The sequence below is a fragment of the Macaca nemestrina genome, chromosome 6 (genome assembly GCF_043159975.1).
Source record: "Macaca nemestrina isolate mMacNem1 chromosome 6, mMacNem.hap1, whole genome shotgun sequence".
In the NCBI taxonomy this organism is placed as follows: Eukaryota; Metazoa; Chordata; class Mammalia; order Primates; family Cercopithecidae; genus Macaca; species Macaca nemestrina.
In genome coordinates, this window is record NC_092130.1 from 174,854,851 (window position 1) to 174,869,140 (window position 14,290).

General features: G+C 44.3%; 1 protein-coding gene across 1 annotated transcript in view; it reads right to left on the minus strand.

Moving 5' to 3' along the window:
• LOC105489515 (ubiquitin conjugating enzyme E2 QL1) overlaps positions 1 to 14,290 on the minus strand; it is a 44,472-nt gene that overhangs the window by 27,966 nt on the left and 2,216 nt on the right. The gene's annotated exons all lie outside the window — the stretch shown is intronic.

Consider the following 14,290-nt stretch of genomic DNA (forward strand, 5'->3'; position numbering starts at 1 on the left):
TCGCTTGAACCCAGGAGGCGGAGGTTGCAGTGAGCTGAGATCGTGCCACTGCACTCCAGTCTGGTTGGCAGAGTGAGACTCTGTCTCAAAAAAAAAAAAAAAAAAAAAAAAAAAAAAAAAGAAAAGAAAAAGAAAACTAAAATGCTAGTTATAGTTAAAAAGTGCCTGAGCCTGGGGACAGTGCCTCTGCAGTCATACATGAGGGTGCTATTAGTAATCCATTGAATTGTAGCTTCTTACCAAGGGACCAGCACAGATGGCCCTGCAGAGCTATGAATGTGGCTGACTGCAAGAGGTTAAAATACCCGGAGCAGAAATTAGCTGCACTCTAAGTCCAAATGAATCTCTATGTTTGAGGCATCATTAAAGCATTTAAAATTCTACTGAGGGTGACCTGAGGCACTTGGTGTCACCCATCATTGAAGCCCAGAGAAGGCAGACACAGTCCTCCCTGGGGACCCTTTCGGGCCTGCTGGTTGCCAGCATGTTACTGGCTCTGAGCTCCGTAAGTCATCTCCTTGTTCTTTCTTTCCAACCTCCACAAACTGTTCAAGATCCTCTAATGAAGAAGTGCAGCCAGCAGTGGCCAAGAACCCTCAACTACAAGACAGTGAAATCAGCTACTTCTGATAGAGACCTTCAGAACCGAATCAGACACAGGAACAAACCAAACCACAACGTATGTGCTCTGATTCTATGGGAACGCACTGGGAGCTATTTCCCGTTCCTTTTCGACTTGCGAGACATCTTGTCATCTTGAATTTGGAATTGTTTTTTGATATGGGATTGTAAAATCTTTTGCAGTTTCATTGTTCCTACTGCAGGACCAACAACAGTCATGTATTGGGAAGATAATTTTCTCTGAGTGGTTAGCAGGTGCCAACTGTAGCATAAAACATCACTCAACAGCTCAAAAGCATCACCGAGGTCTGGGTTTACAACTGACCTTGTTTGCTAGGCCTTTTTCCCAATTCTACTTAATTATGTAATTCTCAACATTTGTGTTTGTGTTTTTAAAAAAGCCCTTAGAAGGCAGGAGAATCACTTGAACCCGGGAGGCGGAGGTTGCAGTGAGCTGAGATCGCGCCATTGCTCTCCAGCCTGGGCAAAAAGAGCGAAACTCCATCTCAAAGGGAAAAAAAAGCCCTTAGAATAATCTGGAACAAAAATTTGGTGCAAAATAACAGCATGAATACAAAGCCTACCTGGGTTTTGGAAGACCTTCGGACCAAGGTCTGGCTCCTGGTCCTGCTGCTCTCAGAGTGTGGGGAGGGGGTGGTGGTCACAAAATCAAGGGCGTTTGCAGTCTGCACCACGCAGAAAAGTGAGGGCACCACCCTGTTCCTCAGCGCCTTCCTCACCCAAGGCCCTGCACCAAGGACATGCCAGGCTCCTCTTCACCTGTTCGCGTGGCCCTCTTTTCACTACTATCCTCCAAACTCAAATTCTTTCCCCAGCCTTTCTTTAGGGTCACTGTATTATACACTTAAAACATGTTTGCAAGCTCTGGGATAAATAAAAGAATTTACTCACCCTATTTCAGGGTGAAACCTTCTAGAACAATTTGAAATATTTTTAAGAATACCTATCAATCTGTAAATACCATGACTTACTGATTTAAAGGAATAGCAGGTAATAACGAAATAAATGAGACTGAAGGGAGATACAATTAAGATTGGGCACAATGTGCCAATCTTTACTGTAATTATGTCAAGAAAATAACAACATCAGAAGAAAGGAAAAGAGTCAGTAGCAAAGAAATGGATGATTCAGAGATGCACACTTCTGAAAGCTTTTACTTACGGAAAATGCTGCCTTCCCTTTATCATTCACTCAAACTGTGCTTTACGCCTAAGACTGGTTAATTGCACAACATTATTTTTGTGAAAACCAAACAAATTACACATCAGCCTTTCATGCTAGGTTCAGAAGCCGGAAATGTCAGATTCCTTTTCCTGCAGCAGACATCTTACATTTCCCTCAACTTAATTTAATGGTGGGCAACTTAATTTAATGGTGATGTATGGAAGTTTCCACAGAACTCTATGGGGAAAGTCCCACAGGGATTTTAGGTGAGGCTTATTCTGCCCTAAGTGCACGCTGAGTGAGGGTGCCTTCTTCTTCCTCGAGCCCTTCAGTAGGTCATTCTGTCCAGCCCTGCGGTTAGTGGCCTCTCATACCTGGCACTTGACAGCTCCTCCTTGATGATGCTTCCCCATGAGGCAGCACAGGGAAGATGCCCCCGGGCAATTCTCATTAAGCAGAAGCAGGAGGAGCTGGGCCCTGGCAGCTCCTTGAGGAGCACTGGTCTGCTCCAGTCACGCCACCCTCGGGAGCTTGAGAACACAGGAACTGGCCTCACTCCTCAGTCCAGGATCCCTCCCTTGCCTGAGCTTCTGGGAAAGCTTGCATACCCCGTCCACAGGAGAGCTGAATGCAAATCATGGGGAGGGGGCCCTGCTTTGCCCTTGCCCTTAACCTCAATGGTGGCCCTGCAGCTAATGGCAGATCCCCCTCCTTTCTTGACGCCAGGTCCCTGACTCTCAGGGTAGCCCGTTGGCTGCTTTCTTCATACGCCTCCTCCCACATCTGGATCTTGAGTCCTAGGTTGAGATTGTCTTTCCTGGTCGAGTCCTGACCAAGACCCAGTTCTGAAGTCTTGGAGCATCTTCTGGTCACAGAGACAGCGTGGGGTGGTCTGAAAGGCCTGTAGAGGTTACATGACCGTCACCCTCGCTTGGGCTTGTCCAGTCTACTGGCCTTCATCAGGGCCAATAAGGTCGAGTGCTGACCAACAGCTGCTGCAGAGTCTGCTGTGTTCGCCTTTCCAACAAAGCTGGGGATGCCAAGGGCTGGGAGAGCCTGTGGCTTATACAAATGGGACATTCGGTGGAGCCGGGAAACCAATGGGACCCTGAGACCTCTAAACGGTGTGTGACTTGAGCCATGGTGGGGATGGAAGACCTTTAAGATTTTTCTGGGGATAGGGTGATTTGAATCATCTCACTGAAAGATTATGTGACAGCTAAATAATGTATTTAACAGAAGCAAAAAGGAGACATAAATAAATATGGACAAAAGGTCTGAGCACTGTAGGGCAGGTCTGTTTCTATTTGCTGATACTACAAATCTAGATCAGTAGTTATGGCAACACCACCCAGGCCCAGGAACTGATTTAGATATCACTGCAGGCTCCATTTCCACGTAAAGGATAATATTCCTTCCTAGAATGATATGCAGGTGGGGCGGGTTGGGGGCTGAAATACACTGGGGACAGGAGGATGCTTTCTGCCTATAATGATCTCAGATGAGGACATTTCAATATTTCTAAACTATGGGAAAATCACTGGGAATACGAAAAAAAAAGCGTAGAAATCCTGGAGGATCAATTAACTGTATCCCACACCCTGTCCTGTGACAATGCAGATTCTACCCACTTAAGTCTTCAGATTGGGGGAGAACCCTCGAGATAGCTAGTCAGTCTCTTCCCACATGCAGAAAGCCTCACCCTAGATTTTGGGCCAATGCTCAAGGCCTCAGTTGACTGACCAGTTATGAGAATGTGAAGCAGGCATTGGTATTCCACTGTTGATTAGCCTCCAACTGCCATAAGAGCACATATCACATCACAGGTGTTTCTGAGAAACTCGGCAATTCCTGCAGGCCGAATATTTCAGCTAGGTTTCTCTTAAATTCTACTAAAGAAAGGGTCTTTCCTAAAAGTATTAATATTAGAAAGGATCCATGTAATTGACTACAGTGAAATTCTCTTTCAGTTGTACTGAAACAGTCGATGTTCATTCTGTGTGACTTGTGATAATTGCTAGAGTCCACAACTGTTTACAAATTTTAACATTTGATTTATGAACCGGCTTTTCACCTTGAAGCAAAATGGTAGCTAAGAAGTTTTCAAGTGGGCATTGCATTCTGTAACAAAGAATGAATATCAACAACACTTAATGGTTAACAAGGACATTTGGTGTGCATTTAGAGTACAGAGGTAAATGTTTTAAATACGAATATTCTTCTATGTAATTTTCTAACTTAACACCAACAAAAGAAATCAAGCCAGTTTAAAGATGTTAGCAATGTAATGGAATTCTTATGATACCAAGGTTGAAGAGGTGAAAAAACCCAGCTATCAATCCACACTAGAACAATAACATAATCCCATAAATCAGTCCCTGATGGTACAAAGTGATTTGATGATGAAAAGTCAGAAAAGGCAACAACAAGTGTCCACAGCAGTAGATTTAAGAGGGCAAAAAGGAGTTCTTCTGAGTTTCCTGTGAATATCTGTAACAATACAGTCATGTATGGAAATACCTGAGGCACCTGGAGGTGAATATTGCCATGAAACACTCATTGTTATGAAAGCAGATTGGATGCTGCTGTGTCTTGGTCATACATTTCTGTGCATTTAATTCAATAAATCTCCTTCTTCTTTAGAAGCAGGAACATCTATTGATCACCTTCTCTATGCAAGGAACACATGTCATCATTTCCTTCGAACCTCATGATTCATGTGAGCAGTTGGGTTTATGCTCCTTGCCTTTAGGGGAGGCCCCTGATGCTCAGGGAGGTGGGTGCCTGCCCCAGAGTGAGCCATGCTCAGGAGGGAGAAGGGGCTGGAGCCTTGCCTCTGCCTGCAGATCCCCGGCTTTATCTCAGCACCACCCAACAGTAACATGGGAGAACTGAGACACCTGTTGGGCTAACTAAATCTTGATCCCAATTGTTCTGGCCCTGAGCTGCAGAATAAGGTTTAAGATCTTTCCCAAGACAGCCATCACCACCTAGAGCCACACACTACCTGGAATTCTTAACCCGGGGCCCACGCACCCCTTGGGGTACATACATTTGGACGGGAAAAATGTCTCCATTTTCACTAACTTTGAACTTCAATTCAGCACTTCCTATAATTAGGATTGAAAGTTAAGAAACCATAGCAGCATTAGCAATGCCTTGGCTTCGTCACCAATAGACAAATATTTTAAAATCGCATGACAGTTGTGATATTGTTGTAGATATTTTGAAATGTCATTGGTGTTCATTATTGTCAGATTTGCAGAGTTGTTACACCTGCCTCTAGATCTTAATATTTAATGTGGTAATAAAGTGCTTTTTAATTCATGTTATGTTTTAAAAACATATTCTGATAACTGTATTTAAGTATAATTGGTTTCCTATGAAATCCTATGCATTGTGTTTTGTGCAACTAAAGACATAATTCTGGGGAGGAGTCCGCAGGTGTCCCCAGACACCTCGAGGCCATGCGGTCCTCCAGGTGGCTTCGAGGGGTCTGGGGCAGCAGGAAGGGACTCCTGTGGTTGGCCGCCTGTTTCTCTTTGACTGATCATCAAGAATAAACAAGAGCCCTCCATCTCTCTTATGAAAAGGCACATGCCAGGATATCCTTTGAAATGAAATTACTAATAAAATAAGCACTTTAATTCAATTCAACTCAAACTCACTTTTTATTAGATCAGTTTTATTTGTGAATTATGATAATGTCCTTTAAGCATTGTGAAACTTTTATATTTACAGTTAGAGTAGCAGCCTTGTATGAGTTCTCTAAGATAATGATATTTCACAGTGTACATTATAAAAGAGATCAGAGGAAGTCAGCAGGGCTCTGGAGGGGTGGGGTTGCAGCCTCCAGTCTCTGCAGCTCTCCTGCATTAGTTTTAGGCATTGTTCACATTGGATGAAGGCACTTCCCCTGGAGGACCCTAACCGGCTACTGTGGACAAGGCTTCTGGCTTTGCTGTGCTCTTCTTTCCCACCCAACCTGGAGGAGGAAGGCTCCCACTCCAGGGGCGCTGCCAGACACAGGCAGCTGTGCGCTGCAGGAGAGGGCTCGGATAAAGAACAGCCTCCTTGCACAAAGCCGGGTTAAATACATTATGATTCATTTAGCATTTTGATGACTCTTAAAAAGTCACCTTTTAAAGGCTTCTAATACTCAACTAGTTACAGTTAATTTAAGCTTGTAACTCACTCAATTCTGGTGAAGTTTCCACTATAATATTTTTATTTTTCCTTGGCTGAGAAGCAGAGTAGTGTATGTCACTAATCATGTAGGACTCCGGCACAAATTAATCCTTGCAGCAATTGATCTTTACTTGGCACATACATTTGGACGGGAAAAGTGTCTCCATTTTCACTAACTTTGAACTGCAATTCAGCACTTCCTATAATTAGGATTGAAAGTTAAGAAACCACAGCAGTATTAGCAATGCCTTGGCTTTGTCACCAATAGACGAATGTTTAAAAATCGCATTACAGTTGTGATATTGTTGCAGATATTTTGAGATGTCAGTGATGTTCATTACTGTCAGATTAGGAGAGTTGTTAGAGCTGCCTCTAGATCTTAATATTCCTGACAGACATCTTATGCGAAGCAACATGGGCACCCAGTCTGACACTAGGCAATCACGCTAATACATACATATCTATCTGTAAGGCAAAAATAATTGGCTCAATAATTTTGTGCACAAAATGTCCAAATTCATAAAATATTAATCACAGCTTTTTATTAGAGGACCAAAACATAGTAAGTTCTGTAACTCCATATTCTGATATTTGGAAATGTCTGATCTTCAAGATCAAAAAAAGAAAAGTACCCTTAAAATATTTTTCTGGAAATTTTCCCTTCAATTCCCAAGTGAGCTGAGGACAATTCAACTTTACGTGTAACTGATCCTTTACCAGGCAGTATTTCCTTAGCTCCTACATCAAAGAACTCAGTGAAACACCTCGAGAATGCCTGCCAAATACTGTGATGAAGCATTAGGATTTATTTTAGAGAAATTACTTTAAGGTAACCATTTCTTCAATCTGAGTGATTTTACCGATGTAACATGTTCAGAAAGCATTTCTTTCTTGAGCTATTTTCAGAATCTCTAAAATGCCTTTCCCTTTCGTATACAGAATAAATAAAGCTGTAATAATTATCTTTCTCCTCTGGTTTGAAGCAATCAACACATTCATCCATTTTGCGCAATCAATACAAGGAGCTTATGATGAATCTGGGCCAATACATTTGTCCAATGTTGCTGATAATTCCGCACCACGTGTCAGACTTGATGGATGCACCATCCGTCCTCTCGTGGATTGATTCTGAGTATCGTAGGAAAACCACACACCACGGAACTGCACAGGCTCTCCTAACATCCATATGTACAATGAGGAACAATAATACTACACGTGGTACTTGGTTGGGGTGGCTTCTACTTGCCAACTAGACACCTCCTCAGAACCAGGTGGCTCTGGCACTGGACTGGTTGCCTGGCGGCAGCTCAGCTCAGTGCATGATTCAACCTCAGCAAGCCTCAGTTTCTTCCTCTGTAAAATGGGAATAACAATAGCACCCACCTCATAGGCTGCTATAAGGATTTAATCAAGTCGTTCACATAAAGCATTCTGCACAGCAGCTGACTCACAGCAAGCTCTTACGTTGCATCGCAAGAAGGGGCAAAACGAAGAGGATGGGGAGTCTGCTCAGGGAAACAGATCCTGTGGCAAACATTTATTTGGCACATACAAGGTGTTGGACATTTAGAAAAGAGAAGGGGCAATACAGTTGTAATTATGTAAACTGTCAGGATAAGCACAGAAATGAACTTTTTGTAGACAATGTACAGCTTCCTCCTCTGCAGTTCAGAGGAGGAAGTCATCGCTTTTATTGAAGGAGTGGTTGAGGAGCTGTTTGCAGAGAAGTTAGGGGCATCTGGGCAGGGTTTTAAGGATGGCCAGGGACTCACCTGGTGAACATGGGCAAGAGGGCTTCCAGGCAGGAGAGGCTGGTGGAAGAGGAGCCTCAGTGGGGGCTGTGGTGGACGGAGGAATGCCATCAGGGATGTACAGTGCTAGGAAACTTAAGCTCTATTTCGTAAGGTTCATAACAAGATGCAATAAAGCTAGGTCTGCATTTTAGAGGAGCCACGCAGGTGGCATCAGGGAGGATGGACAGGGACAGAGAGACTGGATGTGGGCACTGCAGGAATCCAAGCAGGTGACAGGCACCCATGAGGCAGGAGCACAGGGCTGGAGAGGAGGAGAGCTGGAGAGGAGAGCCTAGCACTGGAGAACAAGAACAGAAGAGGCTTGGTGAGTGCGGCTCCCTGACCACGCCCAGACCTGCTGGCCAGGTAAGGGGCAAGGTCGGGTAGCTTCTTCCAGCTTCTGCAGACCTACCCTCATCTCCCAATCCTTTGCCACCTGATTGGTCCCAAATCTGCTCTCCCAGTGTTGTGTCCTTGGTCCTCCCGCTGAGCTGGTTTCCTCCTAGCTTAGCCGAGTGGGATTAGCAGGCCAGGGAGAGGACCAGGGGAGTGTCGCAGACATTACGCAGAATGGGGAAGGGTCATTACAGGAATGCCAACAGCAATGTCACTACAGTGCTCAGTGAATGAATGAATGATGTGTGTAACCATGAAAAAATAACTGAACAATTAAACCTTAGCTTAGCTTGCCGACTTACCGAGTAGGAAAGTGTAGACATTACTGGAAACGTTTCTGCCATTACTACAACTTCTTGGTCAGTGTGGGGGCATGCCTGGCCTTTCCATTTATCAGCAATGAAACCATATTCCAAAAAGCATTGAGTAACTAATGCCCCATATTAATGTCGAGTCTTGATCACCCTTAAGTAGAGTGTTCTCTCTAAGAACATCAGTCAGAATTTCTGAAGACCCTGTTGACCCAGGACCCCACTGTGCCCATGTCCCCACTACACACCCAGGCCACTGTCTATTGTCAGATCCATGGACATTTCCTAACTATTAACAAAAAGATATGTGTGAAGCCACTTGGCATGTCAAAAGCAAATGTGAAGGGTTTTGTCTTCTCCCCATTAGAGGCAGGCACTTGATGTGTATCTGATCCACCAGTGACGCCTAGGAAGTTCCTGCATGACGGGAGGCACTCGATTCCTGTGCTGTATTCATTAGTCAGCCACGGCTCTGGAGGGTCCGCGCACACCACCCTCCGCAGCTGCGTCTCATCGAGGATGGAGTGACTCATCCCTACATTTTCTTTTTCAGGGTTTACACTCCCTCATAGTCTACACAAGCAGTCCAGGGAGGAAGGCTGGCTTTAGGATGGCATCTGTACAGAAGTCGGGCTTTGAAGGCGCTGAGTCAGCGTTGACCTAGGACAGGGAGTCTGATCCAGGTGGGGTGGGGTGGTTGGGGGGATTAATTATCACCACTTCTGAAGCTCTGGGCTGTGGTTACTGGTGGGTGAGGCTGTGTCTGCCAGATGGGTGGAGAGGGAGGAGGTGGACCATGGCCAGCATCAGGCAGCTTTTCCAATCCGGGCTGCCCATTAGAATCATGAGGAGCTCTTCAGACCAGCCTCTGCCAGGGCCTGATCCTAGACCACAAAGTCTGAGTCTTTGAGGGGACAGCCTTGGTACTGAAATAATTTGCACCCTCCTCAGGGCATCTAATGTGCTGCCAGGGTTGGGAACCACTGGCGGAGAAGAAAGGACTAACACTTGTGGCCAGCCATCCTCTCCCCTCCTGCCTATCGCATCAACACATCTAGGGCAGCAACAACCTCTGACTCCAGGAGCTCTGAAATGTGGCTCAAAAATCCCGCCACTAGTGTCTGTTTTGTTTCCTTAACTATAAAAGTCATTTCTGCTGGTGCCTTCTCTGCCTCTGACACGGTACTAGTGAGGCTGCCTTCCTTCTAAACCTGGGTGTGGAAGAGTCTCTTCCTGGTGATGAGAAGGGAGACACTGACCAGGTTGCGGGTGTCAGGCTTTCATTCCGACTTCAGCTCAGTGTCCACGTGGGCACATTCCACTAAGAAACAGCCACGAACCTACATGTCCTTACACAGAAAACCAAATCTCCCCCATCGCTTAAGGGAAATCAGAAAAGTACACAAAAATACACTACACCCTCTTCCTGCAAGTTCAGATTCTCAAAGTCTCATTGGTGAAGCAAAAGTGGCTTCTACCAGGAGCTGCCCCACGCGCCCTGGGCTGAGCTGCCGGAGCTCTCCAAATGGGTGTGGGGCTATTTTTAGGATGCAGTCCTGCCTGTGTCCTCCTGCCTGCCCTACTTGATAGAAGAACAAGTAGCTATTTTTTCCTCTGAACAGTCCAGCATATCGATACCTCAAGCTGCAGAGTCATCGGTGGTGGCAATAATCTCCGTCCCCTGTACACAGCGCAGGGCACAACACGGTGACTCATAAGCACGCTACCAAAAATCCACGTCTCCCTGGACAAATCAGATGGCGTTACCCACCCCTGTCGGTCACTATTTTTGCTCTAGGTTGTTCTAGCTTCTCTCTGGGTGTGCAGCCATTTCTCTGCTCAAAGCTGCGGGCAACATTCTCCATCCAGTGCCTCCCTCCGTGTGGCTGCATCTATTGCTCTCAAACTAGCACAGCAGCTGCAGAAACAAGATGAGCAACTGGTTAAGAAATTCCTGTTTGGTTTCGTTATGGGCTGAACTGTTTCTCCTCCAATCTCCAACGTACATGGTGAACCCCTAACCCACAGTACCTCAGAGTGTGACCTTATTTGGAAACAGGGTTTTTAAGAGGTAATTAAGTTAAAGTCAGGTCAGGAGGATGGGCCCTAATCCAATCTGACTGTGTTCTTACACGAAGAGGAGATTAGGACACAGACACACACAGAAGGAAGGTCGTGTGAGGACACAGGGAGGACACAGCATCTACAAGCCAAGCAGGCAGGACCCAGGAGAAACGAGCCGTGCTGACACATTGATCTTGGACTTCCAGGTCCTCTGTTATGGCAGCCCCAGCAACCTAATACAGGGCCTTTAAACATTTTGTGTGTTGTACGGCTGGGCGAGGTGGCTCATGCCTGTAATCCCCATGCTCTGGGAGGCCGAGGTGGGAGGACTGCTTGAGCCCAGGAATTTGAGACCAGCCTGGGCAACATAGTGAGATCCCCATCTCTACAAAAAATAAACAAAATTAACTGGGCATGGTGGCGTGCACCTGCAGTCCCAGCTACTTGGGAGGCTGAGATGGGAGGATTGCTTGAACCCAGGAATTAAAGATTACAGTGAGCTATGATCATGCCACTGCACTCCAGCCTGGGTGATAGAGGGGACCCTGTCTCAAAAAAAAAAAAATCTCTGTTATAGCAAGTTAGAAGCTCACAGATTTCAGGAGCCCAAAGGGCTGTTCTGATGAGACTGCTAGTTTTACAGTCATAAGTGCTATTTCTAGGCCTAGTATTTTGGAAGATGGGCTTTATGTATGTCTCTTTGTGTGTGTGCACGTCTATGTGCACTTGTGCTTCCCAGTCACACCGTAGTGTAGCCCCTTTTCAGACCTAAGGTGGATTTTAGTGACATCACTGCATATCATTTCACAAAGCTGAGCTGTAGAGCCCTTTACTCTTTCATTACACTGGGACAAGTTTTCTTTATTAAAATACATGCAGAAACCATCAGGCAAACAGAACTTGCCCTGAAATTGCTTTGCCAATTTTACATTCAAACAGTAAGACTGGAGGATGTTTTAGTCCTGATGTTCTGTGAATCTTCTGCGGATGGCTGGCTGAGCAGCTCTTCTCTGTGGACAGAAAGGATTATCACAATGGTCACGGTTAATAAACGACTGCCTGGAAACAGCAAGGTGCTTGGATGGCGCCTGGCCTGACTGCCATTTCCAACAGCTTTTACTCCTCCTGATGAGATTTCAGAGCCTTGCCACTCATGAGCTGTTGTGAGAGCATGCAACTGTATAAACGCCACCTGACTCTGTGAAACTACAGTTTCCTCACCTGTACAACAACCACCAAAAGAGCAGAACCAGGGAGGTTCAAACATCCTCAAACATCCTCCATTCTCTGCTGGCCCAGAGTATGGCACAAGCAAGTACGAAATGCTTCCTGCTGCTGCTGCTGCTGCAGTTATCATTATCAACACCGTGTCATGCCGAATTGTATGGTTGGCTCTGAGGGGCCAGGAGAGGAGTGAGGAATTGTCACTCAATTGCCATTTGGTTCCCTGCCCCTGGCGATGCCTAATTAACTAAAAAGGGGACACTCAGGAGGTGAGCTGCAGTGAAAGCAGGGCTCTGAGTCAGTGCACCGTCAAGCAGCTTTTGGGGACCCCGCTGCTCACACAACTGCAAGAACAAGGTCCCCGGCCAGTCACGCCATCGTCCCACGCTCCAAGCCTGGAATGGAAGCCAGTAAACTCTGGCACTCTTCATGGCCAGCATCCCCCAATGCTGATGCTACTTTGTCTAGGTTTACAGAGTCCGAAAATGCAGTTTTTGTAGGTTAAGCTATGTCCTAGATGCAAGCACTGTGCTGGGATTACAGGCTACTTTCATTTCAAAACCAACATCTTCCAGTTTTTGAATGTAAAAATCTTCCAATGGAGCTGTGGATTGTATTCTTTTGGTTCAGTAATTAATAAAGGATGCAAATAATTATCTAAAAGTATACTTTTAACATTTTCACCATTTCATTCTAAAAGTACAGAGCTTTAAAATCCAATTATAAAAAATGAAGAGTTACCTAAAAATGCCTCTAGTCAAAAGAGGGTTTAGTAATATACAAAGGGGGAAGATATGTATATCATTATTTCTACATAGAGTATATCATATGGGAAATTTATATATTAATTTAAGATAAACACAATTTGTATAGCAACATGCAAGAGATTTTGGTAACACAGGCCAGAGAGCCAGTTAAAAGCCTCACAAAATGACTGAATTTATCACATGATGTGATAAACCTAAGCTTTTAATTGTACACAAAATTGTTAAGCAGATATTGTTACACACAAAACTCTTAAAATTGTTTTACGATTTCTCTAGAAGTACAGAAACAGCATATCCTCAATTCAGAAAGTTCAGCTGAGCAGTGAATGTTTTCCTCTATGAAAGAAGCAAACCAGCCTTTTCTAACTCTAGCTTACGAAAATGAATCCTAAAAAAGAAATCCCGACAAGTATCAGAACATAACTGGAATATAACGACTCTCCCTTTTAAAGTAATTATCGGTTTGGTAGCTGTCCCAGTTCTCCTTGAATACCTAATCAGGTATTTTGATTGCTTTCCCAAAGCATATTACCTCTAACTGAGGAAATAATTTGGTAACTACCATATGTGCTCTGAACAACCAGTAGGTAGTGAATTTGCAAAAGCACGGAAAGAGACAATCAACCTCGGGTGACCTGAAACACCGTCAGAATCCTTTTGTGGACGGAATCCTAAAACATTAATGACTATTCATTTCTTCCTTTCTTTCATTGCATTTTGAATATTTTATGTATGCCACACATTACTCTCTCTTAGACAGCTGTATGTTGGAAGCAGCATGAAAAAAATGCAAAGAAATTGAACCAGCACTTTAAAAAGTGCTGAGTTTTTGCCTCTATTTGAGATGTGGAATAGACAATATAATACCATATACTAGGTGGAGGGCAATGGGTTCGATTAGGATTTTATTAAACTAAGAAATGAAAAAGTTGATAATTACTTTCAATAAAGAAATCTCTCACTTGTAAATTGTACATGAGAATCTCAATTTTAAATACAGAGAAAAGAAAATATACTTACAAGGACCCGTGTATTGATATACTGCCAATTGGCATATGGGCACCAAAGGAACTATTACAACTCAGAGCATTAATGTAAAAATGGGAAGCATTTAATTTCCTAAGCTTCCTCTCTCTCTTAAAAAAAATTCCCCATTTCTCATTTCAAACCTTTATTTTCTTTCATCTTTCAAAATATAGGCAGTGGTCCAGTTCATCTCTAAGATCTCTTCCAAGTCTTAAACGTTAGGACTCTGTGATCCCAGAAGGGAATACACATTCCTCTTCCCCTGATCCCCAATGTCATCTTCACTGTGGAGAATGAAAAACAATAACAGACTGTTCCAAAGAATTCTGATTAGCAATGATTCAAGAAGCAAATAACCAAGGCATTTCTGCAAAGAATTCTTCCACATCATTTGTATAAATCCTATTTGAAAAATAAAACTGAGATTGCCTACCCCCCATGCTTACATTCTATCACATGAACCTCTCATCAGACTCAACATTTAACTGCAGGATGGAAAACAAACCTCTGATATTAAAGCACTAAGCCTCCCTCAGCTGAAGATGTTTTTCTAGTTGTTACATCCACGCGATTTCTAACTCGGGAAATATGTGGAATCTAAACCTTAGAAAAGAGAGCCTGGCAGGATGGGTCAGGAATTACCTGACCTTCTCTGCTGGAGTTAGGATGCTATTTGTTTGGAATCCCAGGGGTTCCAGCTTTAGTGAAATTGGCA